General features: G+C 39.3%; 1 protein-coding gene across 4 annotated transcripts in view; it reads left to right on the forward strand.

Annotated features, from left to right (window-relative positions):
• The first annotated feature begins 1,415 nt into the window (after nucleotides 1-1,415).
• The window catches only part of SESTD1 (SEC14 and spectrin domain containing 1), a 136,173-nt gene continuing 111,680 nt past the window's right edge, over nucleotides 1,416-25,908 (forward strand). Inside the window, exon 1 of one of the 4 annotated variants that reach the window (XM_082689364.1) lies at nucleotides 1,416-1,702. The gene's annotated coding sequence lies outside the window, so the exon portion shown is untranslated. The remainder of the gene's footprint in view (nucleotides 1,703-25,908) is intronic. The other 3 variants (XM_082689362.1, XM_082689363.1, XM_082689361.1) reach the window with 3 other exon arrangements.

Raw genomic sequence — 25,908 nt, forward strand, 5'->3', positions numbered from 1 at the left:
TTTAAAGGGAAACTTCTGAGTGCTGAGCACTTTGCGATGTCTGGGAACCAAAAATGAACTAGACAAAAATATCTATCCTTTTAAGGAACTCAGTCTAGTAACAAAAGACCACCAAGCAAAGCAATAGGAAAAAAGGAAAAAGTACTAAGGACAATCATAGAGAAGAGATAAGAGATTGCTGCAGGAAGGCATAAAGGAGAGTATCTAATTCAGCGTAAGTGCATAGGGAGAGCATGTGGGTGTGGAAAAAAGAGTGGATGTCAGGGAAGATTCTAAAGAGCAAGTGAAGCATTTATTATCTTGGAGGATAGTAGGAGTTCACCTGGTTAAATGAGGAATGGATTTCAGGTGGGGGAAAATGTATGGAGATACTGACAGAGCCTGTTGTATCTGTGTGTAAATGTGGGAGTCAGAGCTGGAGCTGAAGGGATCGGGTTATACACGGCTTTGTGTACCATGGTAATTAGCTTGAACCTGATTGTCCAAGTGGACAGCCTCTGAAGAATTCTAAAGAAGGAGGCTCTTTGGTTTCGCAGCATATTCTGACAGTCATGTGGAACAGAAGCAGAAGTGAAATTGGGAAGGCTGGACCTAGAGAGTGGCAAAGAGGTTGAAATAGTGGAGACAGATTATTAGTCACAGAATTAAGAGGAAGAATTCATCCATGGGATTTCAAATCAGAGAACTTCAGTGGGGAGAAATTTGATTGCCTAGTTGTTGAAAGGGCAAGATTTTATCAATGGAATTAGGTGATACTGAAGTGAGAAATAGGGAAGGTCTGGGATTGGGACCATATGGCCCTCCCGAGCTTGTGTGTATCAGCTGATGACTCTTTTGAACTGAATTCAGGAAATGACACAAAAATGATTTGCGCAATAAAATCAGGAGAACGAAGACTCTGAAGTCTGTACATTTGTAGAAAAATAACTAGAGTTGGTGAAGGTGGGGGAAGTAGCCATTACCAGAGGGTCATTTGTGAATAAATTTGGGCTGAATGGAAAGATCCCCGAAGAAAACCAAATGCCCTGAATCCAGCTCTTCCTCACTATGACCCATTCCCCCCCAGGTGCCTTCATTCTTCAGGTTGTGGGGATCAGAATTTTGAAAATCTTGAAGACCATGTACTCAAACCTACGTATTTCAGGATGAGGACAGAGAAAAGCAACGACTTGCAAGCCGTCCAGTAGAGGGGTCTTTCCTTGAGCCCGGGCTTCCAGACTCTAGTTCCAGTGCTCCTTTCATTATCTACACCACTGCGGGCTGGGCAGCGCGGAGTCCCCGGCCCCGCGAGGTTCGCAGGGTCCACCAGGGGCACGTTGAAGGCCCCTTCCTCGCCCCGCCCCCGCTCCTGTGGGATTCCCTGTCCCGCCCCCTTCCCGCGCCGGGCGGGGTCGCTGCGCCGCCGCTTCTCGCGCGCTCGCGGGGTCGCGCGGACGCGGGTCGGGCCGCGGGTGCGGGGAGGTCGCCGGGCCGCCCGCGCCGCCGCCCCTTGCCTGACGCACGGAGGGGCCGGGACGCGATTTGCCGCGAGTGGCTGGAGTCGCCGCCGCCGCCGCCGTCCAGGGCCGCTCCGCCCCCCAGCCCGCCTTCCTCCCGCCTCGCCCTCCGCCTCCGTCCGCGCCTCGCTCGCGTCCCCGCGTCCTCCCCACCAACCCCGGAGGTGTCGGTCGCCCGCGCTCGCGCCAGCGCCAGCGCCAGCCAGGTGAGTGTGGCCGCCACGCGGCCCAGGCGGCCCGGGCGGGAGGAGCGCGCAGGCCCCGCGGCCGGGTAGCGGGCGCGGGCGGGTGGAGGCGGTAGCGGTGGCGGCGGCGGGCCCGGCTTTCTTCCTGGGCTCGGGCCGCGGGGCGGTGGAGCCGCGCGGCTGAGGGAGGGGCGCCCGCGTCCCCGCCGCCGCCTCCACCGCAGACAAAGCGCCTGAGGTGGGAGCCCCGCGGGCGGCCTCTGCCTCCGCGCTGGCTGCCGGGTGCGGCCGCGGCCCTCAGAGCCCGGTCGCTCTGGCCTCCTCCCCCCCAAGCGCCCTCGTTCATTAATGGGTGAAAGGGACCCGCATCATGCAACAGGTTTGGGCGTTAATCCTTATTTTCCGGCGGGTCTCGTCTTCCCGGCGTGCGGGCACCACAAGCGGCGGCGCCCGGCCCCGGGGCGAGCCCAGCGACCAGCTCCGGCGGCCGGCTTCTTTGTGTGGCCGGTGACCAGCCTTGCCCGGTGGGTGGGGGACTCCCGTCCCGAGGCCCCCGGGGCTCGGGATGCCTCCTGGATGCCTCCCTCGCGGCGTGGGTCTTGGCTTCCCCCGGGCCTGCCGGATGTTAACATCTCTCCAGCCTTTGGAGGAGTCACAAAGGGAAGGAAGAGGGTTGGCAAGGATTTGTGGTTATGTATTTATTTTTTATATGTTAGGTAGACTGATAGCAGAAAGGAGCCGCAGTCTGGCCGGCTCGTGAGGGTGCGGGTGGGATTTCACCGTGGGATGCACGGTTTGGACTCGCTGCTGCTCTGACAGCAAGTGGTTTTCTTGGTGCTTTGACATCTTTCTCTCATACACAGCGTATCGCCCCAGAAGTTGGAAGTGCTGTTGAGGGAGTAACTCTGTAGCAGCCGTTTGACAGGTCACCTCTTTCTGCACCTCTTAATGCACCTATTTCTGCGACAAATACACCCGTTACACATCCTGGCATAGGTTAAATTAAAATTGCCACTGAAAATACCCCCATTTTGGAAAATGTTAATCCATATGGTTTTCTTTGGCTTGATTTTGGCGTATTTTGTTAGGTGTGAACACTCCTTCCCCCCCCCCCCAAGCCCCAAGGAAGAGTACATAACAAAGCACAATTTATTTTTGTTCACATACCTTGGTCATGGTGTTACCTAGCTGGTTTCATTGGTATGCTATTTTAGTATAACAATACTAAATGGAAGGAAAATATCTTACTTTTGCTTTGAGCAATAAAATGCTTCTTTGTTCTAGAACCAGGAAGCTTTTATACATAATACTTTCTGTGGACAAAAGTTGGTGACTCTCTTTACCCCATGACCCAATACGTGAAAAAATTCCCAAATGACTTAGCATTACACAACTCTATAGATTGTTTTTCTATCCCAAACTCCAGGAAGTCATTTTGCTGTGTTTTTATTCAGGCAATCTAGACTAAATTTCGTCTTAAAATTTGGGCCTTACTCTGTAAATTCCCCAGCATTAGGGAATGAGTTGATTATATTTAAATAGTTTGCTAAGCATTTTGAGCCCTGAGAATAATAATAAGAAAGAGTAATGGAGATTAGAAGCTGGTGATGGATTTAGCAGAGTGACAGCAGATTGGAACACGGAATGTGGTAGAGGTTGCAAAGTTCCATCTACTTGGGTTTTAGTTGATCAGTGGCAAGGACATATCTGAAAAGTAAATGTCCAGTAATTAAAAAAGCAGAAAAGGGTGTAACATTTTGGCTTATCCCACCCCCCTCCCCCACCCTCTGGTGTACTCTGTAAAAACTCCTTGAAGCTCTTTCTACTCCCTAAAAACAAACTTGCTATTAATAGGGACTTTACTTTTAAAGAAATAAAATTATGCCAAATTAATCTGATCCATGGAAAGTTTTTCTAACATGATTAGTAGTTTTACTTTGCCCAAAATACCATTCATCTTTGTAACATCGAACTTCAAAGAGCTTTCATAGCTGTTCCAGGATACAGGAACAGCCTCTTGAGAAAAGTAGCACTTTGAATAATGAAAAGGAACAGAAACTTACATTTCTATAATAGTTTTCTTTTATAGAGATATAATTCATATACTGTAGAATTTACTCTTTTAACGCATACAATTCTGCGGTTTTAGTATACTTATAAGGTAGTGCAAAACATCACCAGTTCAAGAACATTTTCAATTGCTGAAAAGAAACCCTGATACCCATTAGCTATCACTCTCATTCCTCCTCCCCAGCACTTGGCAACCATTGATCTAGTTTCTGTCTAGAGATTTGCCTGGACATTTCATATAAACAGAATCATACAAATATGTGGCCCTTTGTGTCTTTTACTTAGCATCTTAGTTTTAGGGTTTATTCACATTATGCATGTATCACTACTTCATTCCTTTTTATGGCTGAATAATCTTTCTTGTATGGATATGCCACATTTTGATGATTATTTCATCCATTGATGGACGTTTGGGTTGTTTCCACTTTCTGGCTATTATGAGTAATGCTGCTATGAACATTCATTTACAAGTTTTTGTGTGTGCACATGTTTTCAGTTCTCTTGGGCATATACTTCGATGTGGTATTGCTGGGTCATATGATAACTGTTTAACTTGAGGAATTGCCAAACTATTTTCCATAGCTGCTGTAGCATTTTACATGTCCACTAGCAAAGTATGAGGGTTCCATTTTCTCCAGTACTTGTTAATGTTGTCTTTTTGATAATAGCCATCCTAGTGGGTGTGAAGTGGTATCTCATTGTGGTTTTCATTTGCATTTCCCTAATGGCTAATGATGTTGAGTATCTTTTCATGTTCTTATGGATCATTGGTTTATCTTCTTTAGAAAAATGTCTAATTTATAATAGCTTCTAACTTTGTGTTTTCACGTGTATTTTCTATTTCGTCTTCGAAATAATTCTGTAAGTTAAGTTTATCCCTATTCTACTGCTGGGAAGCTAAGGTGCAAAGAGGTTAAATAATTTGCTTGTTTTTTAACCTTACAGAGTTAGTAGGAGGGTTTGAATATAAATTCAGGTCTTCTAACTCTACTTCCTGCATTCTTTTTACCCCAAGAGGCATACAGAAGTTAAATTGTGTTTGCAAATTTGCTTGGCTAATCATTGGCAAAGTGGGGGGAAATAAATAAAAGCAAACCAAACAACAAAAAGCAGGTGGTCATATTGCCTGATACTCATCAGATTTTACTATTTTTTTAAAAAAATATTTTAGTTTTTTTTTTTTTTTTAAGATTTTATTTATTTATTTGACAGAGAGATCACAAGTAGGCAGAGAGGCAGGGGGGAAGCAGGCTCCCTGCTGAGCAGAGGGCCCGATGCAGGGCTCAATCCTAGGATCCTGAGATCATGACCTGAGCCAAAGGCAGAGGCTTAACCTACTGAGCCACCCAGGCATCCCAGATTTTACTATTTTTAAATAAATTCTTTGGGTTCTCCTATCCTAATAAATTAGGTAGGATTTTCACATTTCCTCTAGGGAAGCAGTCAGAACAATTAAACCTAGTAACCCACCTTATTGGTGCATAGCTAATCCTAGAACCCACTCTTCACTGAGACATCGTGTTTTATATTATCCTGCAGCTTCCGTGTTCTCTATTTTTCCACTGATTTATTCACTGTATCTTAAAATAATTGAATAATATAACATTTTTCATAAACACTAAAATTCTGAGTGAAACTGAAATTAACTTTTATTTTTGAGCAGGGCAGTTTGCCAGTTTCATTTCGAAGTGCAGGATAACTAAGATACGAATTTCAGTTTTTATGTGGAACTCTGTATCAGACATAGGTATACGAAATTATCAGCTCTTTAGAGGGTAGGTAGAGGCATATGTTAATTATTTATCTTTGCAAGTCCATTATCTGACATAGTGCCCAGTACTCTGAATACAAATGAATTTTTTTAACCTGCCCCCCAAAAAAACCCAGCAAAAATTATCTAGTACTCTTTTTTAGAAGAAAGGCAGTACAAATTCCAGAAAAAGAATGTATTTCTTACCCCTGACACATGACCTAAAAATATAATAAATGATAAAAATTAGAACTTGATTTAAAATTCAGCACTTATGGAAGGAAGTAACTGTTGTTCCATCCTGTGTTTTAAAAGATAGGCTCTAGACGGGGCACCTGTGTGGTGCAGTTGGTTAAGAATCCAACTCTTGGTTTTGGCTCAGGTAGCGATCTAGCCCTGTTTTGGGCTCTGTGCTCATCTGCTTAAGACTCTCCCTCTCTGAGCCCCTGGGTAGCTCAGTGGCTAACTGCCTGTCTTTGGCTCAGGTCATGATCCCAGGGTCTTGGGATTAAGCCCCACCTTGGGCTCCCTGCTCTATGAGAAGCCTGCTTCTCCCTCTCCCACTCCCGGTGCTTGTGTTCCCTCTCTAGCTGTGTCCATCTCTCTCTCTCTGTGTCAAATAAATAAATAAAATTAAAAAAATTTTTTTTTTAAAAAAGAAAGATTCTAGCTCTCCTTCTGCACCTGCTCCTCGCCCTGTGGACACATACTCTTTCTGTCTCTCTCTCTCTCAAATAAATAAATAAATCTTTGAAAAAAAAAAAAATAGACTCTAGGGATGCCTGGCTGGCTGGCCCTGTTGGTAGAGTATGTGACTCTTGATCTCCGGGTCCTGAATTCAAGCCCCATGTTGGGCATAGAGTTTACTTAAAAAAAAAAAAAAAAAGGCTCTAAGTACCTGGTGGCTGGCACAAGTGTTTATTAGCTCAGTGCCCATACATAGGAACTACACCCTGAATGTTGGTTAAATAAGTGAGTGTCCAATGAGTGAATAAAAGGATTAGTTTTTATTGTAGCATGTAGAAGAGATAACAGCAAATGAGTATTTAGGCTGTGCTTTTCATTTGTATATTTTAATAGCAAACATGATACATGTTCATTATAAAAATTCAAATAATATGTGGGTATATTCAATAAAAGCTGAAAATCTTCTTTACTTCTGGTCCCCTTCCCTTCCTTCACCCCCAAGATCATTCCTGTCCCAGGTAACAATTGTTAACAGTTTAGGATTTATATTTCCACTTGTGTCTTTGGTTTTTGTGTGCATATGTATAAATATGCATTTACAAATCTGGCCATATTATATACATACATTCACAATGGCTTTTCCTTTACAAATAGGATCATACTACACTTTTAAATGAAATATATTAAGCATTTATAGTCACAAATGATAAATGTAATATTTATTACTATTGCCTGGATTTGGTATCAGGATTAAGCTTACCTGTAAGAATGAATTGAGAAATATTCCTTTATTCCCCTGTGCTTTAGAATAGTGTAAAAATATCTGCCCTCTAAGCATTTATTAGAAATTCCTGGATAACCTTGGGAGAGGGAAGACCTCTGAGGCAACCTTTCAAATTTTTCTTTTTTTTTTTTTTTATAAAGATTTTATTTTATTTATTTATTTGACAGAGAGAAATCACAAGTAGACGGAGAGGCAGGTAGAGAGAGAGGAAGGGAAGCAGGCTCCCTGCTGAGCAGAGAGCCCGATGCGGGACTCGATCCCAGGACCCTGAGATCATGACCTGAGCCGAAGGCAGCGGCTTAACCCACTGAGCCACCCAGGCGCCCCCTTTCAAATTTTTCTTGTTTTTATTTGGTCTGTTAAGTTTTGGTTCTTATTTTCTGTTAAAATTTTGGTGAAAGAATCCTTTAAAAATTTCTAGGCCATTTAGAGTTCGAGTTTAGTAGACCATGATTTGTAAATACTTGTATGGTTTTGAGGCAGCTTAGTAGGGAAAAGTAGTGGTGTAAACACTTGATTTAATCTGCTTTATGATTTACTAGCTTTGTGACTTTGGACAGGTTAATAATTTCTCTCAGTAAAATGGGATAAATATACTCACTTTATAGGGTAGGTATTAGGAAAGAGATTAGCATATGTTCAGCATCTAATAGGTGTTCAGACTTTTTATTTTTTTCTTTGTATGGTCATCAGTGACAAACATGAGGTATTGGGTTCTGCTGTTAGCATGCTGCTTGGTGTACTGGAAAGAGCATTAAGACCTTGGAGTTTTAGCCTGTGTCTCACGGTTATTAGCCATTGGCTTTGGACAAGTCTGTTCAGCTTCTGTTTCCTTACCTATAAAAAAAACCGTAGGAAAACTAACACTTGTTGAGCACCTATTCTATATGCATTTAGACAGTTTACAAATCTTAACCTCATTTAATCCTTTCAATAACTCTATCAAATAGAGATGACGTTTATTTCCCATCTTAACAGTCAAAACAAAGGTTCAGGAATTGGATTTTCTGACATCCATTTAAAGGTACTGCCCACCCTCTACGCCTGTCCATGTTTGTTCAGTCTACTCGGTACAGCTATCCTCTCTTGGGGATGAGAGGGTGTGCCCCTGCGTACAGGGAATTCCAGATGAGCATACTGCAAACTGAAATACCAAATTTATTAAAAAAAACAACAACCCCAAACTGAACCAGTATAGGATGAGACTACTTATTTATTAATGATTCCCATTAATAAAATACAAATACAGGATGGTTAATGTATCCTAATGCATATACTTGAGAGTAATAATTTAAGTTTTTATTATTATTATTTTTTTAAATTTATTTGACAGACAGAGATCACAAGTAGGCGGAGAGGCAGGCAGAGAGAAAGGGGGAAGCAGGCTCCCCGCTGAGCAGAGAGCCCAATATGGGGCTCGATCCAGGACTCTGGGATCATGACCTGAGCTGAAGGCAGAGGCCTTAACCCACTGAGCCACCCAGGCGCCCATAATTTAAGTTTTTAAGTACTTGTGTTGTTCATTTACAGAGATTACAAATTCTTGGAAAGGAGTAGAGAAATGCATTATAATTCATTGTCTACTTGCAGACTTGCAGAGTCATTTAAAAAATGAACCTACCTTTGTCAGCTGGTGTATAAAGAGCTATTGATTATGTTCTTGAAAGGTAGTCAGTTGTATTGTATTTCCTTTGATAGGGTTTGCCAAAGCTTTTGCTCTGAGTTTCATTTTATTTGATCAGAGGCAATGATATTGATTTGGCTTTTTTGCTAGCTTTGTGTTAGGGATACGAAAAATAAAATGCTGTTAGGACATTACAAATTAAATTGTGATTGAATAATAGTATAGAAGGTCACGAAATTCTGTCTACTGAAGCTTCATTTATCATTTTTATTCTATTTGGTAGGAGTGGGAATTCCTATGTTTAGTTTAGAGAATTTTTATCAGAATTAGGTTTGAGTTGTGCTATGTAAATTCTCATTGATACTGAATTTTTCTTTTTGGCAGAATACAGTACAAAGTGTCATGAGCTATATGTGTTGGAAAATATGGTTCTCTTCTTCAAAGAGTTTATACTCTTAGGGAGGCACTGAAGGAAGAAACAAAGTAAAAGGACAGAGTGAGTTCTTAAAGCTTGTGCCTGCTTTTTGGAAAATCAATTTTGCTGCATTGGGTTTTTGTAAGGTACCATATGTATCGCCTGATGGGCACTATCACAAACATCCCAGTTCTTTGAAAACTGGTAGTTGTTTATCTTCTATATCTTATGCATTTTATAGTGTTCTCTCTCTTTTTTAAAATTTTTTTTAATTTTAATTTTTTTTAAAGATTCTATTTATTCATGCTACAATAAAAACTAATCCTTATTTATTCATCATTCATTCAAGAAGCAGGTTCCTTGATGAGCAGAGAGCCTGATGCGGGGCTTGATCCCAGGACCCCAGCTGGGATCATGACCTGAGCCGAAGGCAGAAGCTTTAACCCACTGAGCCACCCAGGTGCCCCCCCCCCTCGTTCTTTTTAAAAGACTTTATTTATTTGTCTCAGAAAGAAAGAGAGGGAGCGAGTGAGCACAGGCAGAGTGGCAGGCAGAGGTAGAGGGAGAGGGCTCCCCGCTGAGCAAGGAGCCCAATGAGGGACTGGATCCCAGGATGCTGGGATCATGACCTGAGCTGAAGGCAGCTGCCCAACCGACTGAGCCACCCAGGAGTCCTGTTCTTTTTGTTTTATAAAAATTCCTCTTTGGTCTAAGTAGATAGAAGTTCCTCATTGGAGTACCTTTCTGTTTTATCTCCAGGACTGTGGACTGGGTTTTCCTTTTTGTGATGGCTACTAGAAAGCCAAAGCCAGATTTGTGGCACACTCCAGAGCAGGCATAGTGATTTTGTGCTCTACTTTTTTTTTTTTTTTTTTTAAAGGTTTAGTTTATTTATTTGACAGACAGAGATCACAGGTAGGCAGAGAGGCAGGCAGAGAGAAGGAGGGGGAAGTAGGCTCCCTGCTGAGCAGAGAGCCCGATGCAGGGCTCGATCCAGGACCCTGGGATCATGACCTGAGCCGAAGGCAGAGGCTTTAACCACTGAGCCACCCAGGCGCCCCTGTGCTCTACTTTTTTTTTCTTTTTCTTGGCACCATTTTAGTGTATTCTTTATTCTTTTGCTTTTACTTTAAAAATTTATTAACTTTTTATAGTTCACATATTCTTGTCTCAATCATTTTCAGAACAAAATAGTGGTGTATATGTAAATAAATATACATGAAATCCATGGAAGAACATATCAAGGCAAACAGATTAATATAGTAGAGACCAGATGTGGCAAATAGGTTTTATTCATGGGCTAGCTTTGATTGATGGTGGCTTTGTGGAACATTGCATTACGGAGTAGTTGGAGGCAGCATGCAGATTTAGTGGGAAAGACCACTCTGATCACTGAGCAGTTTTGTTGTTTTGGGTGTGGGAGTAGTGATAGCACGGGTGCCTCTATTTGCCATCCCTTTTATAGAAAAAACATACAGCATACTGAATAGTACAATAAGTAGGTGGATTTTTATGTTTAGAGCTAGGTTTGGCTGGAAAAGATGTAGATTTGAGGAACAAGTTGGTGAATTTTTGAAACTGGCAGTCAGATTGGTTCATCTAGAATACAGTGTCTCTAGTGCATTAAGGAAAAATTAGGTCGGTGGAAAAATTGAGGAATGGAATGTGATAGCCTTAACAGGTAGATGGAGGTGATTAGACTTTTTTATCTCTTAAAATTCTAATTAATTCCTTATATTATTTCCAGTGGTTTTGCTTTAGTTCAGGTCTTTGTCATCCTTTTAATTTTAAAAGTTAAATTATTTTTTGAGTAGCTAATGCATTCATATATTTCAAAATTAAAAAGGTACGAAAGGACACATTAAAAAGTCTTCCTTTTACTCCTGTTTCTCAACTATTGAGTTTTCTCCTCCATAGGGTCAACCAGTATTATCAGATTTGTAAGTATCTTTCCAGAAATATTTTCTGTATACATTTGTGTTTTCCTGTCCATTTTACACAAATAAATATTTCTGTACCTATATATGGAACTGTTTCTTCCATACTATATACAATATTCTGTATCTTACATTTATCATTTCTTAGAGATTTTTTTCATAACAGTACACAAGGAATTTTCTTCTTTGTAAAAAAATAAACCTTTTGGGGCGCCTGGGTGGCACAGTTGATTAAGCCTCCAACCCTTAGTTTCAGCTCAGGTTGTGATCTCAGGTTGTGGGGTTGAGTCATCAGTCAGGCTCCATGCTCAGATCAGAGTCTGCTTAGGACTCTCTCTCTCTGCCCGTCTCTACCCCCCATCCCAGCTCTCTTTTTCTAAAATAAATAAATCTTAAAACCAAAAACCTTTTGCTTTGGAATAATTTCAGATTTACAGGAAAGTTGTGCAAAACAGTACAAAAAGTTCCTATATATAACTCACCCACTTCATTTCCTCAAATGTTATTATCTTACTGTGGTCCATTTATCAAAACTGGGAAACTGAACATCAGCACCTTATTGTTAACTACACTGTAGACTTTATATGGATATCACCAGTTTTTCCATTAATGTCCTCTTTCTGTTACAGGATTTCATCCAGAATACCACATTGCATTTATTTATCTTGTCTCCCTAGTTTCATCTGACAGTTTCTCAGTCCTTTTTTTTTTTTTTTAACTGTCTTGAGGAGTGCTGGTCAGATAGCCTACAGAGTCTCTCTCAACTTGGGTTTGTCTGATGTTTTCCTCATGATTAGAATAGGGCTATGGCTTTCTGAAAATAATACACAAAGTTGAGTTGCTCTTCTCATCATGTCATGTGAGGGAATACTTGACATTTCTGTGACATTACTGGTGATGTTAACCTGGATCACTTGGTTAAGGTAGTGTTTGCCAGTTTTCTTCAATGTAATGTTACTATCTTTTTTTCCCTTTTTGTACTTCATTTTTAAAAGTGAGTCACTGAATTCAGTCTGCCTTCAAAGTAGGAGGGAGAACTAAAGGACTTTCTTTTAAAAAATGTAATACCCTTGGGGGTGCCTGGTTGACTCTGGGTGGGGAGTTCGAGCTCCAAGTTGTGTGTAGAGATTAAAATGTAATACTCCTGGGGTGCCTGGGTGGCTCAGTCAGTGAAGCATCTGCCTTCAGTTCAGGTCATGATCCCAGGGTCATGGGATCAAGTCTTGCATTCGTCTCCTTGCTCAACAGAGAGCCTCCTTTTCCCTCTGCCTGCTGCTCTCCTTGCTTGCGATTTTCCCCTCTCTTTCTCTGAAAAAGAAATAATAAAATCTTAAAAAAAAAAAAAGTAATACTCCTTAAATGGATGTACTATATATTTTATTCAGTTATTTTCCTGTTGATCTATATTTAAATGATTTAACATAACAGTTAAGAAAACGGGCTCCAGAGCTAACACTACCAATGATCAAATCTTGGCTACATGTTAGTTACGTGATCTTGGGCTACTTTTACTTGGCCTCTCAGTTTCTTCATCTTTAAAATGGGGTTGTTAATAGCACATACCTTATAGTACTGTTGAGAGAATTTAATGAGAAAATATGCAAAGTGCTTAAAATAGTGTCTGCTGCTATATTAAGTGCTAGATAAGTGTTTGCTATTATTCACTTTTTTGTCCTTACAATAATACTGCAATAAGTAAGTTTGTATATGTTATTTCGTACACGGTGGTGGGGCAGGTGAGTATACCATATGATAAATTTCTAGAAATGCTTACTTGCCTTTGTAATTTTGATAGATCTTGCCAAATTTGCCTCCCATAGAGGTTATAGTATTTTGCATATTCATCAGATACATGAGAATGCTGAATTGTTCTAATAACAACGAAAAAAGATATGAGAGCATCTGTGTTTCTGTATCCATGTTATCAAATTATTTGATCTTTGCCAATTGATTGGTGCCTACTTTTATTATGAAATAATTTGAGCATCTTTTTTTTTTAAGACTATTTATTTATTTGACAGAGATCACAAGTAGGCAGAGAGGCAGGCAGAGAGAGAGACAGAAATAGGCTCCCTGATGAGCAGAGAGCCCGATGCAGGGCTTGATCCCAGGATCCTGACCTGAGCTGAGGCAGAGGCTTTAACCCACTGAGCCACCCAGGCGCCCTGAGCATCTTTTTATTGAGCCATTTAAGAGTTTAGATTTTGATGCTCCTTGTATTGTAACCTGGACTTCATCAGCTGGGAAATGATAAAAAATGTTGATGGCGGAAATAATTATAATTACTAGGTAAGGAATAGTTTGTACCTGGGAAAGACTGTGGTTGCAAGAAGTGGGTCATTAGTGGGTCATTAAGTTGCCGGCCTCTCTTCTGGTGTGATAGTGGGGTGTCTTTGTAACTGTTATTTAAAAAGCTTTTTTTTTTTTTTTTTAAAGATTTTATTTATTTATTTGAGGGTTGGGGAGAGCATAAAGAGAGAAGCAGACTCCCAGCTGAGCAGAGAGCCCTTCACGGGGCTTGATCCCAGGACCCTGGGATCATGACCTGAGCAGAAGGCAGAGGCTTAACCAACTGTGGCACCCAGGCCCCTGTTTTTTAAAAAGTTTTAAGAAGGGTTGCCACCATCCTACATTTGCAGCTAGAAATGAAGGAAGCTGTAGGGGTGCAGGTTGGAAGGAAAGGCTGCAGTTGCATTAAAGTAAGACTGAAAGTTAATCAACCTGACACATTTTTTTTATGATACTTATTTTTATGTTGCATAATAATTAGGCAGAAATTAAAATATTTTGTTATTAGTTGTATATTTATAATTAAATTTTTTTTTAGATTTTATTTGTTTATTTGACAGAAGGATACACAGTGAGAGAGGGAACACAAGCAGGGGGAGTGGGAGAGGGAGAGGCAGGCTTCCTGCCAAGCAAGGAGCCGGATGCGGGGATCGATCCCAGGGCCCTGGAATCAAGACCTGAGCCAAAGGCAGACGCTTAACAACTGGGCCATCCAGGCGCCCTTGTAATTAATTTTAACATCCAGTTTTATGAGTTTTTCTTTATTATTGCATTCTCTGGTATGTATAATCATGGTCAGTTTGTAGTTCTTTTTCTGATATCATGTATTTTTTTTTTTAAAGGTTTTTATTTATTTGACACACACAGAGAGAGGGAGTACAAGTAGGCAGAGTGATAGGCAAAGGGAGAAGGCAAGTGGACTTCCCACTGAGAAGGGAGCCTGACTCGGGACTCTATCCCAAGATCATACGAACATGACCTGAGCTGAAGGTAGCTGCTTAACTGACAGCCACCCAGCGGCCCCTCTGATATCATATATTGTGTACTGTTAAGTGGTTATGGTTAACTGCCCCCCTCTAATCCCCCAACCCCACCACTAACTACAGTATAAAAACCAAAAGTGTTGAATCTTACTTTATGTAACCTGGATGGGCAGGGTAGTGGGCTTGATGGCCCTTTGCTCTTTTCCTTTGTTGAGTTTCATATTTGGAGTTCATGAGCTTAACCTAGCCCATCTTGAAGGACACAGACCCTTTCCACCAGACAGTCCCCGCTACACACTGGAGGCTCTAAGAACTCTGAAATATGAGAACAGATTAGGGGGGTTTGGAGGGGAGAAGAGGTAAAAAATGACCACCATTCTGAGAGAAAGAAAGAAAGATAAAGAGATACCAAACGAGGAGAAGGAAGTAGACACCATGAAATTGGAATCTGGGTCCTTAGAATTTGAGATTCTTGGCTTCCGAATAGGATTAAAAGAGTGGAGAGGGCAAAGTAGAGCTCTTGTAACCTGTGAACTCTTTTGACCTGGTTTCCCCAGGCAGAAAGCGGTATGAAAGCATTTCTAGAGGACTCAGCAAAATAAAAACAAACATCTCCTACTCCCTCAAATCAAATCAAACCAAAAGGAAAACATATCTCCTAGATGCCTTAAACTACGAAACAAGTCTGAAACAAGTCTGTTAAAAGATGGAGTTCAGTTCTTTATAAGTCCTTTTCTGTTTTGATAGAGTAAGCTGGAAGAAAGCTCCCTCCTGGGGGCCAGAAGCATGAAGGATATCCTGAGGGTGGTAGAAAACCCAGAAGGCAGGGGAAAGGGAAGCTCATAGGCAGCTGAGAGGACAAATGTGGATTTTTGCAATTTTCACCAGATTCTGGGTTATCTTTACTCAGACAAATAAAAGCTCTGTTCCAAATATTTCCTCTCTGCAGGACAGGCAGCTAACCAGAAAGACGTCTTGTCATATGATGGAAACTATTACTGCTGCTTTGTAATTTGGCCTTTGTATCCAGTTTACTTTAAAAAAAGCCACAACTCCAAGATCAGAAATTTAGAATCATGCTTTGGGGCACCTGAATTGAACAGATGACAACACTTGGAATACAGTTAATTCTATTTTTTTTTTTTAATTTAAGATTTTATTTATTTATTTGTCAGAGAGAGAGAGAGAGAGCACAAGCAGGGGGAGCAGCAGGCAGTGGGAGAAACAGACTCCCTACAGAGCAGGGAGCTGGATGTGGGACTGAATCCCAGGACCCTGGGATCATGACCTGAGCTGAAGGCAGACACTTAACTGACAGAGCCACCCGGGCATCCCCAGTTAATTCTTTCTTAAACATACAGTTTCTGTTTATTTTTTTTTAAAGATTTATTTATTTATTTGACAGGGAAAGAGTGTACGCATGAAAGAGGATAACAGGAGCAGGGGGAGCAGCAGAGGGAGAGGGAGAATCAGGCCTCCTGCTGAGCAGGGAGCCTGATGTGGGACTCAGTCCCAGGACCCTGGGATCATGAGGCTAGCTGAACACAGGTACTTAATGACTGAGCCACCCAGGTGCCCCCATACAATTTCTGTTTAAATGCCATTTGAGTTGGGACACCTGGGTGGCTCAGTGGGTTAAGCCTCTGCCTTCAGCTCAGGTCATGATCTCAGGGTCCTGGGATCAAGTTCCACACTGGCCTCTCTGCTCAGCAGGGAGCCTGCTCCCCCGCCCCCACTCTCTGCCTGCTTCTCTCCCTACTTGTGATCTCTCTCTGTCCATGAATAAATAAAAATCTTTAAAAAAATAAAAAAAAGCCATTTGAATTAACTTGCTTTTGTAAATTGTGAGACTATTTAAGCCTATCAGTTACTATCTTAGTGTGAATCATTTAAGCATATAATTACTGCTTTTCTCGTTAATACTTGTCTAAGATAAGGTATTAAGGAAATAAGAATGTTGATAGAAGAGGAGAGGTAATTTTATAACATATCTTTTGTTCAGGATCATGCTGGACATTGGTTTTTAATTTTCCATGACATTGGAGAATTGAGCGTAGCCTGGTGAAGGAAGAATAGGTGTTGGAGCCAGGATAAGTCTGGCTTAGCACAGAGCCTGGCCCTCCTTAATCATCCACATATGGTAACTAATATCTCCCCATCCACTGCTATTTGATCATTATTATTCTTATAATTTACTTTTATAGCACATCATTTAAATATCAGAAAGTGCAAAGGTTTCAGTGAAACTTCCCACCCGTTTGTAGTAAGATACAAAAAGTTTTTTGTTTTTTCAGTCATACATAACTTCCTTCTTACTTACCCCCTTTTTCTTTATTACCTGTCAACTACTCATCTGTTCTCTCTTTTTATAATTTTGTCATTTCAAGAATGCTATGTAAATGAAATCTGCATTATGTAAACCTTTGGGATTGGCTTTTTTTCATTCTTATAATCCTCTGGATATTCATTTAAGTTACTTTGTATTTTAATGGTTTGTTTCTTTTTAATTGCTGAGTACTTTTTCACACTATGGATGTACCACAGTTTATTTAAACATTCACCCATTGAGGAGAACTAGATTGTTTTAAGTTACTGGTTATTATGACTAAAGCTGCTACATACATTTTTGTGTAGTTTTTTTTTTTTTAAGATTTTATTTATTTGTTTGGCAGGGACAAAGAGACAGCGAAGAGCAGGAACACAAGCAGGGGGAGTGGGAGAGAGAAAGAGGCTTCTGGCCGAGCAGGGAGCCTGAGGTGGGTCTTGAGCCCAGGATCCTGGTATCATGACCTGAGCTGAAGGCAGACACTTCAGGACTGAGCCACGCAGATGCGCCATGTAGGTTTTTGTGGGAAAATGAGTCTTCCTTTTTCTGTGATAAGTGATCAGGAGTGCATTTGCTGGGTTATATGGTTTTCATGTTTTTTTTTTTTTTTTTTAAGAAATTGTCAAACTCTTTTCCACATTGGCTGTACCATTTAATTCCCAGTAGCAGTATATGAATATTATGTACTGATTTTTTTTTTCTGATGAAACAGAATTTTATTATTATTTTTAATAACTTTTGGAAACAAAGGACACTATCCAAAGCATATGCTTAATTATACACCACTAATATATAACTATTTTAAGGTATAATGAATTACTAATTTTTAGAAAATTTTAAATTTTTTATTAACATATAATGTATTATTAGCCCCAGGGGTACAGGTCTGTGAATCACCAAGTTTACACACTTCACTTCACAGCACTCACCGTAGCACATACCTTCCCTAATGTCCATACCCGCCCCCCCCATCCCTCAGTTTGTTTTGTGAGATTAAGAGTCGCTTATGGTTTGTCTCCCTTATGGACTGGATTTTGATCCCTCCAGAATTGATATGTAGAAGTCCTAACTTTCAGTATCTCACAACATGATTGTTTTGGAGGTAGTGCTTTTAAAGATGCAATATATGTTAAAATGAAGCCTTTACAGTGGACCTAATCCAATCTGAGTGATGTCCTTATAAGAAGAAGAAATGTGGATACACATCCTTGAGAGATATCGATTCACAGAGGAAAAATCATGTCAGGGTGCAGTGAGATGAGATGGTAGTTATCTGCAAGCCAAAAAAAAGAGGCCTTAGAAGAAATCAAACCTGCCGACACCTTGATCTTGGATTTCTAGCCTCTGGAACTGTGAGAAAATAAATTTCTGTTGTTTAAGCCACTTAGTCTGTGGTATTTTGTTATAGCATCCCTGGCAGACTAATATAGTGAGTGATCCTTTTTTTTTTTTCCTGCATTCTTGTAACATTTGGTTTTTGACTTTTAATTTTAGCCATTCTGATAAGTGCATTGTGAGGTCTCACTGTTGGTGTAATTTGTATTGTGTTGGTGGCTGGATGATATTGAACATCTTTTCATGTGCTTATTTGTCATCTGTACATCTTCTTTGGTGGAACTCCATGTTTTTTGCCCATTTTCTATTTGGACTTTTTTTTAAACTGTTGGAAATTTCAGGTATTGTTTTATATTATCTAGATATTAATTCTTTGTCAGATAGGTAGTTTGAAAATATTTTTTTCCACTCTGTAGCTTGTGTTTTTTCATTCTCTTAACATGCTCTTTCACAGAGCAATAGTTTTTGAAGTCCAGTTTTTAATTTTTTTAATGGATTGTGCATTTGGTGTGAAATCTTGCTTAGCTATAGATCCTGAAAATTGACTTCTGAGATTTTGGAAAACTTTTTGTGAAAGTTTTAGAGTTTTTTACATTTAAGACTATGATCCATTTTGAGTTAATTTATGTTAATTTTGTTAATTTTCTTTTTTTTCCTCCCATGTATATCTAGTTGTTCTAGTACCACTTGTGGGAAAAGTAGTCTTTCTGCCTTGAATTGATTTTGTACCTTTGTCAAAAAACGGGCACATTTATAATTCTATTTCTGGGTTCTTTGTTCTGTTCCATTGACCTATATGTTTATTCTTCTGCCAATACCACAGTCTTGATTACCATAGGTATATAGCATGTCTTGAGATCTGGTAGACTGATTCCTCCTACCTTATTCTTTTCCAAATTTATTTTAGTCTAGTTCCTTTGTCTTTTTTATTTTATTTTATTTTTTTATTATTTTTTTAAAGATTTTATTTGTCAGAGAGAGTGAGAACAAGCAGGGGGAGCAGCAGACAGAGGAAGAAGCAGGCTTCCCGCTGAGCAGGGAACCTGATGCAGGGCTCGATCCCAGGGCTTGATCCCAGGACTCTGGGATCATGACCCGAGCTGAAGGCAGCTGCTCAACCCACTTGAGCCACCCAGACATCCTGTTCCTTTGTCTTTTTATATAAATTTTAGAATAATCTATCTACAAAGGATCTTGATGGAGAGGGATTTTGCCAGGAGTTGCGTGAAACCCATGTATCAATTTGAGGAGATTTGACATCTTTATTATATTGTGTCTTCCAATCTATGAACATGGTATCTCTCCCCATGTTTTATAGGTCTTTTTAGATTACTCTCATCAGCATTTTGTAGTTTTCAGTGTGGAAGTATTGTATGTTTTATTAGGTTAATATCTAAGCATTCTGTTATTTAGAGTGATTATAAATCGTGTTGTATTTTGTGTTCACAGGCTTATTATTAGTATATAGAAATACAGTTGATTTTTGTATGATATTTTTTATCCTGCAACGTTGGTGAACTCATTTATTTTTAAAGTTTTTTTTTTTTAAGATTTTTATTTATTTGACAGATCACAAGTAGGCAGAGCGGCAGACAGAGAGAGAGAGTAGGAGGAGGCAGGCTCCCCGCTGAGCAGAGAGCCCGATATGAGGCTCGATCCCAGGACCCTGGGATCACGACCCAAACCGAAGGCAGAGGCTTTAACCACTGAGCCACCCAGGCGCCCCTATTTTTAAAGTTTTTTGATAGATTCCTTAGGATTTCCTATATAGACAAATGAGTCATCTGGAAGAAGGGCGAATTTCATTTCTTATTCATTGATCTGTATGCCTTTTCTTTCTTTTTCTTTTCTCTTCCTTTCCTTCTCTTCCCTTTCCTCCTTTTCCCTTTCCCTTTTCCCTTCCCTTCTGCATTAAGTTAACTGTAGTATATACTGTCCTACTGTAATAATTTTGAAGCCACTTTTTATTTCACATTATCTTAATTTCTGATGCCTAGTGTTATTAATATTCATAGTATCTATGGTTTTGTATCCTGTAGGACTGTATTGATGTAGATTTGTCAGTATAAACAATTCATCTTGTAAAAACAATGTAATCTTACAGTATCAATAAATGCAGTTCAGTACTGTAAATGTATTTTCCTTAGGATTTTCTTTCTTTCTTTCTTTTTTAGATTTTACTTATTTGACAGAGAGCGATATAGTGAGAGAGGGAACATAAGCAGGGTGAGTGGGAGAGGGAGAAGCAGGCTCCTTGCTAAGCAGGGAGCCCGATGTGGGGCTCCATCCTAGGATCCTGGGATCATGACCTGAGCCCAAGACAGGCGCTTAACGACTGAGCCACCCAGAGGCCCCTCCTTAGGATTTTCTTAACCTTTTCTCTAGCTTACATTATGGTAAGAATAAAGCATATGATACATACAAGATATAAAACCTGTGTTCATTGACTTTGTGTTGTCTGTGAAGTTTTTGGTCAACAGTAGTCTGTTAATAAAGTTTTGGAGAGTCAAAAGTTATGTGTGGATTTTCTACTGCCGTGTTCAGGGGCCAGCTGTACTGTATTTTTCTTTTATATTCTGTTCAGTTCAGTATATTTATTATTATTATTATTGTTGTTGTTGTTGTTAGCTCAGTGTATTTTTAAATTTTTTATTCAGTTACTTTACCTTTTAGTTCAAGTTCCCATCTGGGAACTTTTATCTTCTATTTATTTCTTTGCTGAGATTTTGTTTGTTGAGGCTAGTTTTTCTTTTGTTTCAAGTATGTTTACAATTGCTCATTGAAATATTTTTATTATGGCTGCTTTACAACCTTTATCTAATTAATAATTCTAACAGCTTTCTATGTGGTTTTCACTTACATACAGGGATGGCAGGTACTGGAGGGTGAGGGCTCATTTCTTGGCTATCTGTGACACCATCCTGCTTGGGGTTCTAAGTGCACCTCATTACATACTCCTGAGGGTGGAAGTCTGATCTCCTCACTCAGGTTTTGCTGACATGGATAAGAGTGGGGTCACTTTTTCGTGTATTGTTTAGCTAGAATATCACAGTCATTATCTAAAAGTTTTGTATCTTGCTAGACTGCCCTTTCCTGGTCTTTTGGCTAAGGAGAGCAAGCTTTTGTTGGGGTCTTTCTAATTTTGATCTGTTGGTGTTTGCAGGTGGTCAGCATTTTAACTCTAGCTGTGAGATACATGAAGACAAAAGAAAACCCAGGGAATTTACCACAGACTTGTTCCTTGGGTCCTGAGGTCCCTAGCCAGTCTGCCTTCCTCTTTCCACCTTTCACAGACTTCTTAGGTTTGTTTTATGTGTGAGGGTGTTCAGTTTTACCTAGTGAGAGGAATGAGAAAAGTATTCCATCTTGTCAGAAGTGGAACACCCTGTCATTCATTTTTAGTTAGTGCAAGTAGGACAGACTAATGAGTCTGTCATTCTGAGACTTTTCAGTCTGTACACAGTCTTAGCTTTTCTTCCCATATCTGAGTATTCCTGTTTGACTCCATCACGCTGAACTTCCGCCTCTGTTCTGTACAGATTCTACACTTGTACTGTCTTTATAACATGGCCTTGATCAATTGATTCTTCTGCCTGAGAAGCCTCAGTTCTTCATCTCAAGGCATTTCCTATCATCCTGTAACTTGCAGGTTGTTAGGTATTTCATTGCATCTCATCAACTGTTCTGGAGAATTTGAACCTTGAATTACTGTAAAATACTGAAATAACATATTTGTATTATAGTAGCCCCATATTCCTTTTAAAATAATAATCATAGTTTTAATTGTTGAAATTTCTGCATCACCAGCAAATGATAGTGGAGGACCTCATTTTTGTTGAGGAATGGTCTTAAGTGTTGTCATACTGCTAGATTAATTTAAAGACTTAAATTAGTTGAATGGCAGTTCTTTAAGAATAAAATGTTGTTTGTGCTAAATGATAGCTTAATATTTTATTAAGTTAATAATTATGGACTCCTAATGGTTTTGAATTCTAATTGTACATTATAGTCACCTGGGGAGGTTTGAAACGGTTCTCATGTCCAGGTTCAAACCCTAGAGATTCTGATTCAGTTGACCTGGAGTGGATATTTCTTAAAAGTTCCCCACGTGATTCTCATGTATAGCCAGATTGAGAACCACAGTATCATAGAATGTATCATAGAATGATACTATCAAAAAATACAAGTGAGTATTAGTGGTTTCAGTTACTTTTAAGGTTCTATTCTGAAATGCTTCTAGCTGTGCAGTTTTGAACTTTGTCTTTCATTGTTTTTACCATAGCAGGCTTTTAAAAACCCTATTGTCCATCCTACAAATGACACCTGTGTGATTGTAGTATGAAGCATTGCATGAAATATGATCTGATTTGCAAACAGAAGGCATTTAATGAAAAAAGTATTTCTTTAGATACCTTAAATTACTAAAAATTGTTGGTTTTTTTTTTTTGCAAGATAGTTGTAGGGACACTGCAGATAATGTAGCATTCTTTTATATAATCTAACTTTGAGTATTTATTTTTTGTCAAGCACTGAGATACACAGAAAAAATATAATAACTTAACTAATTGTAAAAAAAGGAATGTGCTACCAGAGCAATCAGACATTGGCAGTGATTAGTAAGTGTGGCACTCTTAAATGTCTTATGATAAAATTGGTAGACATGTATCATCTAAGTAGTGTATTTAACTTTAGAGGTAGACAGGACTTTAAGTTTCAATAATAAAAGCAGTTAGGGCTAAGGAAAAAAAACACAAGTTAGAGGAGGAAGAAAGAAAAGAGGTCAGTTAGTAGAGAACACTAGAGAAAAAAATAGGATCAAAGACAAGAACTCAATTAACTTTTATGACAACAAAGCCTTTCCTCTGAGGAAGAAGAAATTAGGTGCTCTACTTTGTTCTTTATTTTTGGGACACTTACTCGGTTTGCTTTGTTATATATGACCTTTATAAGCAAGATACACAAAGAATTATAAGATGACACTGACTTTGTTCTATAGTTAGTAATTTGCTAATTTCTGATTTTATATGGAAACTGGCATCACTGTGAGGGGACTATTTCAAAAGAGTTGTAGTTTATATTAAGAAAATTTTAATGCATTGTGAAGTGTTATTAGATTACTGTCAATTGTTAGATTTTTTGTTTTTCTAAATATAGTGTATGCTATAGATATAATGTTTTATTTAATGTATATTATGGAATATAAAAGTTTTGAAGGAATTTAATTCATGATCATCAGACTTTTTTTTTTAAGGTGTTATTTACTTATTAGAGAGAGAAAACATGTGCACATGAGCAGGAGTAGAAGCAGAGAGAGAGGTATAAGCATAGTGCATGCTCAATGTGGACCCTGATGTGGGACTTGATCCCATTACTTTGAGGTCATGATCTGAGTTGAAATCAAGAGTTGGATGCTCAACCCATTGAGCCACCTAGGCACTGCATGATCATAAGGACTCTTGAGGGAAGCTCAAGAGAAGGCATTTGTTTTCAGTATGCCAGCAGTTTCCTGTGGGTGTATCAGTGTCATTATACTTACAGAATCATTTCAAAATTTGTTGCCAGAGTTGTATCTCTGTCCTTCTAATAAGCGATAAAGGTACCAATGCCCGTGGACTCTGTCTTTGGTTAACAGTTGCAGAAGACGTTCTACAAACATTGAGGGGGAGATTTTGAAGTACCCTTTATTGCTACTGAAAGTAGGCCTTTAGACCTACTAAAGGTACGTCTAAAGGCCTACTTTGGCACACATGTCTGATTATTAGTGCTTATTCTGGAAAATAATCGCCTTCCTTATTCCTAAAGAAAATAAACTGTATTTATATGAAAATTACCACTTAAAATGTCTTCCAACTAATTCAGCCATTTCTCTCTCTTTTTTAAAAAAGATTTAATTTCTTTATTTGACAGAGAGAGAGAGAGATCACAAGTAGACAGAGAGGCAGGCAGAGAGAGGAGGGGAAGCTGGCTCCCTGCTGAGTAGAGACTCCCCCCACCCCCCGCCCCCGATTGGTGGCTCTTTCCCAGGACTCTGAGATCATGACCTCAGCTGAAGGCAGAGGCTTAAATCACTGAGCTACCCAGGCGCCCCTCCACCCCCTTTTAAAAAAAATTATTTGTTGAATTCTTTTTATGCTCCACACGCTGCGCTTGTCATTTGTAGGGAAAGGAGAGATGTCAAAGTAAAGTAAAATTGGCCCAGTCTTTGAACTTCTGGAACATATACTGTTAATAACAGATGCTAAAGTTTGTACTTGGAAATATAGGCTGTGATAGAAACACTTAGGAAGGACCAGGTAAGCAAAGGTCAGATCATGCCTGGTCCTCAAAATGCTAAGACAGAGTGACCATTGGAAAAACCAGGAGGGTTTTTATCAAGACCAGAAGGAGATATCAAAGATGTCAACAACAGTGCTAATTTTTATAGTTATGATTTTGCATATTGGTATGTGACAGCACTTTTTTCATGGAAGCTTTAACATGGATTATTGATAATTTGAGCACTGATAATTGAGCATCTCTCTCTGAAAATTAGAAAGCAGTTTCATTTATCCCTATAATGTGTATATCATGAAGTAGTGCAAGTGTAATGATTGTAGTGTTTTTCTTTAAACTTCTTTGTGATAGGTTATATAATCAGTTTAGTTTTAGATAGAGAAAACAAGATTAAGAGGTTTTTAGATTTTTATAGGGTTGAATTTAAATCAGGAGTTAACTGCTTTTAAAGTACTTTAGCCAAAACAGTGATTCTTGTACTAATTATTAGGAAATAAAATTCCTTTTGGTTTCCTATTATTTCATTTACATAAATTTACTTCAGTTTCATTTCATGATTTAAAGGCCTATGAAAGGGGCTTCTGAGTGGCTCAGTGGGTTAAAGCCTCTGCCTTCAGCTTTGGTCATGATCCCAGGGTTTTGGGATCGAGCCCCACATCGGGCTCTCTGCTCAGCGGGGAGGCTGCTTCCCTTCCTCTCTCTCTCTGCCTGCCTCTCTGCCTACTTGTGATCACTGTCTGTCAAATAAATAAATAAAATCTTAAAAAAAAATTAAAGGCCTATGAAAAACAAAGTGTTCTTAATCATCAAATCGTAGAAAATAAAAATTAAAAAATGACATCAGATTATTTTTCAGAGATAAAAGCAAAAAACCCTTACATTTAGGGCTTGTTCTAATTTATATTAAATAACAAGCAAAGCACATGTCATCTCCCCTGTGAAATATTTATTAATTTTATGATTATTTTTTATTTTCTCAACTTTTACTTTTCAACATATAGTTTGAGGCTTTCTTAACTTTTTTTTAAACCTGTATTCTCATAATTTGTGTATTTGTAAATGTAATTACTCATGTTAATAAACACTACTTGAGGACCTATTGTATTCTAAGTTAATTCAGTGAATGAGCATAACTTAATCCTGTCTGTCATGGAGTCCCCATTCATCTTAGAATGGGAGATAGTTATGCTGTGTGACAAGATAAAAGAGATGGCAGAAGATAAAATAGTAATACTGGGAAGGGAGAGAACAGTTACTTATCCTGACATTGAGTATTGTGTCAGGGAAGCTTTCACAGACAAGGTGAAGCTAAGATAAGTTTTAAAGAATAAATGAGAATTTCTTTGACAAGATAGAGAAGGGTATTTCAACAGAGAGAACTGCACATGCTAGAACACAAACAGTTAAAAATAGCATTGCAAGTTCAGAGAACTGGACTTGGTTTCTTGCTGATGAGAACATTAGGTAGAGAGAGTCAGGGGCATGTTCTGGAAAGACTGAAGGCTGACTCCAGAGTTGACCATGGAGGACTGTTCAGGATTTTCTAGTAGAGTAGTCAGGTGATTCATTTTGCAAGCATGCAAAAGACGAGATTCTGAAGTAGGGAATCTTTTAGAGGTTATACAGTAATTGAAGCTATAGTGCTGTTGAAGAGAAGAAGGTAGAGCTGGCAGTTTATGTGGCCATTTATATAGAGGTTTTAGGAAAAGAATAACTTGAAGGTCTCTCTTTGGTTTTTGGTTTCAGTTTTTGTA

Source organism: Mustela nivalis (genome assembly GCF_964662115.1).
Source record: "Mustela nivalis genome assembly, chromosome: 11".
NCBI classification, from domain to species: Eukaryota; Metazoa; Chordata; class Mammalia; order Carnivora; family Mustelidae; genus Mustela; species Mustela nivalis.